Source organism: Castor canadensis, chromosome 9 (assembly GCF_047511655.1).
Source record: "Castor canadensis chromosome 9, mCasCan1.hap1v2, whole genome shotgun sequence".
Classification (NCBI taxonomy): Eukaryota; Metazoa; Chordata; class Mammalia; order Rodentia; family Castoridae; genus Castor; species Castor canadensis.
This window is the reverse complement of record NC_133394.1, coordinates 113,245,381-113,250,631: the sequence shown is the minus strand read 5'-3', so window position 1 is coordinate 113,250,631 and position 5,251 is coordinate 113,245,381. Positions and strand designations below refer to the sequence as shown.

The 5,251-nt window shown below is 40.5% G+C and overlaps 1 non-coding gene across 1 annotated transcript; it reads left to right on the top strand.

Moving 5' to 3' along the window:
• The first annotated feature begins 4,268 nt into the window (after positions 1-4,268).
• Positions 4,269-4,374, top strand: LOC141411162 (U6 spliceosomal RNA). The gene has a single exon (XR_012436002.1). It is a non-coding gene; the product is annotated as a U6 spliceosomal RNA (small nuclear RNA).
• The last annotated feature ends 877 nt before the right edge of the window (positions 4,375-5,251 follow it).

Below are 5,251 nucleotides of genomic sequence, written 5' to 3'. Positions count from 1 at the left end.
ACTCCTTCTGTAAGTCATGGGCATGTGTCACATCCAATGATGGTGAATGGAAGTGGGGGATATCAAAACCGGACCTAGTCAAATTTGCCTTTGTAAATGGGGTAACCTGGGGGTGCAGAATTCCATCACCCACCCATGAATGCCAGCCCAGAGATACAGATAGAATCAAGGTCACCTTCACTGACAGTGGCAAAGAGGACACCCCGGGGTGGATACAAGGCAAGGTGTGGGAACTTGTGTTTTATAAATATGGTGGACATTCTAGCTTGACCGTAATAATCAGATTAAAAGTTGAGCCCATGGGGCCACCGTCCAAAATGGTAGGCCCCAAAAAAGTACTCAAGCCACCCTATGTAGAGCCCCCTCTCCGACCTTGCACAACCCCAGTCCCTACCTGGCCTCACACAAAGGCTAGTATTAAAACCTCAGGATCATTAGGCACTGGCCCTCCCTTGGTAAAGCCCAGTCTCATGACCGGATCCACAGACCCCCTCTGGAATTTGGTAAATGCTGCATTCCTAACATTGAACCACACCAACCCTAATATGACTACCTCCTGCTGGCTGTGCTATGATGTGAGGCCCCCATTCTATGAGGCAATAGGGCTAAATGTCACCTATGATATCTTGACTAGTGAAAACCCCACTCAATGTTCCTGGGGAGACCATAAGAGAGGTTTGACCATACAACAAGTGAGCAGCCAAGGAACCTGCTTAGGGAAGGTGCCGGTGGAAAAACAGGACCTATGTGCTACTATAGATAACAACCCCACCTGGGGCGATGGTATTAAGTGGGTAATTCCAAAAGGCAATGGATGGTGGGTATGCTCATAGTCCAGGCTCACCCTTTGCCTATCAACTACTGTGTTTAATAGCTCTAAATAATTCTGTGTCCTAGTGACTGTGCTGCCCCGCATCATCTATCATTCTGAGGAGCGCCTATATTCATACTGGAATACAGGAACAGGTGAGAGAAAGAAGAGAGAGCCTATTTCTGCATTAACCATTGCTACTCTACTTAGCCTAGGAGTGGCTGGGGCAGGAACTGGCATAGCCTCCCTGGCTACTCAATATAAAGGGATGTCCTCACTGCGCATGGCCATAGACGAGGATATAGAGAGGATAGAAGCCTCCATTAGTCACCTAGAAAAATCCCTTACCTCCCTATCTGAGGTAGTGCTTCAGAACAGATGGGGCCTAGACTTATTGTTCCTCCAGCAGGGCGGACTATGTGCAGCCCTAGGGGAGAAATGTTGTTTTTAATGCTGATCATTCAGGGGTAGTTAGGGATTCTATGGCTAAAGTGAGGGAAGGACTGGCAAAAAGGAAACAGGAAAGGGAAGCCAAGAAAATTGGTTTGAAGCTTGGTTCAATAGGTCCCCCTGGTTCACTACCTTGGTCTCTACCCTGGTGGGCCCTCTGGTCATACTACTGCTTATCTTAACCTTTGGTCCTTGTATTCTGAATAAGCAAGCTAGTGACCTTCGTGAAAGATCGAATTAGTACAGTCCAACTAATGGTCCTGAGACAGCAATATGAAAAGTTACCTAGCCCTGAGGATGTTTACGCTCGTCACCCAGATGAGCATGATTCCTCATTATGAACAACTAAAGGGGGGAATGTTAGGGTACCTTTGAGGTTTGCAGCCCACTCAGCCTGAAACTGGCCATGGCTAACATGACCCAAGTCGCCACTTACTGGAATAAAGGGAGGTGGGATGGTTTCTGGGAACAGGGACTGTTTCTGGTTAATCTTGCTAAACGGTATGTGAGTCAATGAGTTAAGACACCTGGTGTTTACCAAATTCCTGATAAATAATCTTCAAGTAATCTTGCCCCACCACCAGGATGTGGATGATATCAGAACTATGTGACCCCAGGGGCCATAAAAATTGCTGTGTGACCATGACTAATGTCTAAAAAATATAAAAACAGCCTGAACTTTGTATTTGGGGTCCTCATTGAAAACCGCTGCATCGGGCGGATACCCGGACCCCAGCTGGCTGGAAATAAACCTTGCTTTGTGGCTTACATTATCGTGAGTGTCTTTTGTTCCTCTGAGGGGTGGTCAACCTCAGACCCCAACAATCTATTTTTCTTTTGTGTTTGTGACTTAGTACCTTATATTACTTCTGGAAAATTCTTAGTTGATGTATCTTTAAAATTGCCATTTCATATTTCTATTTGTTCTCTTGTTCTGGGATTCCATTCAGATATGTACTACATCTTCCTATTCTGTCACTCATGTCCCTTAGAATCTTTCTTCTATGTTATCTATTTAGGAGTGGAAAGACTATGTTTTGGATTATTTCTTCACCTCTATCTTCCAGGATACTAATTTTCTTTTAAACTGCATCTAATCTTTATCCACATAGTAATATTTTTACTTCATATCTAAAATTCACTTTGCCTTTTTCTAACATCTTCATTAACATTTTTGGATAATCATATATTCATTTTTAATAATCTTTTATTCCTTACATTTGTGTTTTCATAATTTATTGCTGTGTGATTTATATTTATTTCTTTAAATATCCCCCTTACATAATTAAAATATTTTGTGTCTGAGAAATATATCTGAAGTGATTGGTGTCTAAATCTGTTGTTTGTGATTTCTTCTGGTTTTCACATTCAAAAGTAATTCATGAGGCTGGAGGTATAGTGCAATGGTAGGGCACTTGACTAGCATGCATGCAGCCCTGGGTCCAACCTAGTATCAAAAACACACACACTTTTATCATTCCTTTATGGTGAATAACTTAAAAAACCCTCTCTTGTAATTGTTTTGAGATATCCAATGCATTATTATTAACCATATTCACCTTACTGTGCCATGGAACAGTGGAATGTATTCTTATTTAACTGAAATTTTGAACCTGTTGACCCATCTTTCCCTATTTCTCAAGGTAGAGACCCCGCACGTGCATCATACCCCCTTTGGAATACAGACTGGGGGATCTGTACTGTAAGCAACACTGCTTGGGCCTTGCAGACTCCTGTTACACCCAGTCCAGTTTCTGGAGCTCGTACACAACAGAGAATGGCTTTGCCCTTCCTCAGTCAAACTCATTCTTTTTTTTTTAATCTTCAGAACAATCAGGTATCTGGTGCCAGTTAATCTTGCTTTTCTCATTCCAAAAGGCCTCCTGGCTGTCTTGTTAATCTAGTCACATGATTGCTGGGGGTTAAAGTCAATGCAGAAGATAATGCTATTTCTTGTGGTTAATTTAGGCACCAATTAGTAATAAGCAAGCGAAGTCTTTATGGTTGTTGGAATAGTGCCGAATATTTCTTCCTTGGTTGAAGGCACCCATGAACAACCAATGTCATCTCCCTGTTTCTCGTCATTTTTATGTGTTGAGTTAATGTTAGTTAGGTTAGGAACAGTGACCTTCAACATGGCTCCATCCACTTTATACTCACCAAGAATTCATGTTATTCATGAATTCTACTATGTGTACTTATGTAAAAAAAAAAAAATCCCTGGAGATGATGGTCTGAGACCTGTGTTCTTATTAAGCTATGTTGATAACTTTTTTCCTTGTTTTTTTTTTTTTTTTTTTTTTTTTGAGACAGGGTCTTGGTATGTAGCCAAGGCTGAACTCAAACTTGTGATCTTCCTGCTTCAGCCTCCCTAGTCCTGGGATTACAGGCATGAACCATCATACTCAGCTCCTTTGGTAATTTTTTAGCAAACTATTCAACATTTGAAAATCTCTGCTTTAGAGCATATAGTGGAATCTCTCTTACCCAACTCCATTTAACTACTTTATCCAATTTCTAAAGCATAAGAAATAGGACTTACATCATGGGACATTTCCTAGGTAATTCTAGTATACAGGGCACTTTTGTCTCCTGTACTTTCCTTGTATGTTGACTGGGAGAAAAATTGTTTTTCCCAAACCTATCTGTGTTAGTTTTCCTCCTTGTAATTATTACATAATTTAATTAATCATTACAAAAAGCATTGACAGATGAGTACAGAAAGATTTGTTCATTAAAGGAAAACCAAAGAGAACGTTTTGAAAGTCTCACTATAGGAAAGTCATTAGAAAAAATCTGCTTTTGAATTTGATGTGGGTGAGATCCTGTAAGCCACCTGAGACACTCTGCCAGCCCTCTCACTCTCCTTTAAAGACAAACTAAAGTACCAGATGACACACTGTGGATATATTTTACTAATTTATTCCAACTTCATTCTAATCAGCAGTATCATCACATGTTATGAAATTCAGATAGTCCAAGAGGAGATGAAGTGAAAACTCACCTCATGCTCACGTTAGCAGCACACAAACTAAAACTGGATTGATACAGGGAAGATTAGCACGGTCCCTGCACAAGGATGACAGCAAATTTGTGAAGCCGTCATAGTTTTGGAGAATCAGTGGTTGGACACTGATCCCTTGGGGAGAGGAGTCTTAGCCTCATTATTATTTAAGAAAATTCCTGCCAAATGGTTTTACCTTAGGTAAAATTTTAATTATCTTTAATAAAACTCTAAAATACTATACAAAAATTCACCTATGTTTCCTTTCTGGAGGAAACCAATGTCACAAAGGTTTTGCTGTTTCTTCTAGAGATAATGTCTGTCTTTCTATCTATCTAACTGACTAGAGTCCATCTTCCTTTTCTTACACATTGATAGCAAATGATAGCACAGTACACATGCTCTTTGTCCTTGCTTTGGGCTGTTCCAAATCAGGACTTGAAGACCTTCCTAATTTTTTATATAGTTTTGTTGCATTTTATTGAATGGATATTAGTAATATTTTAGTAAGGATAAACTCATGGGCACTCAGTCCAGCAGACTGCTGCTATAACAAAATACCTTAAACTGGGTAACTTATAAACAGTAGACATTTATCGTTCACGGTTTAGATTGGGAAGTGCAAGATCAAGGCATAGGTAGCTTTGATGTCTGGTAAGTGCTGTTCATCACAGATGGCATTTTCTCTGTGTACTTACGTAGCAGAAGGGAAAAGCTCCCTCAGGCATCTTTTCTAAGGGCACTAATCCACCCATGGGAATTCTACCTCATGACCTAATCACCTTCCAAAGACACTACATCACAACCATCACCTTGAGGGGTAAGTTTTCACATACCAATTTTGAAAAGACAATATTCAAACCACAGTAACACCTAAATCAAAGGAAGGACTTCAGGTCTGTATTACGATTTGGCCAATTCACACACATTTTCAGGTCTAGGACTAGGGCAGGGGGAGAAACACACTTAACTCAGGTATAAAATTT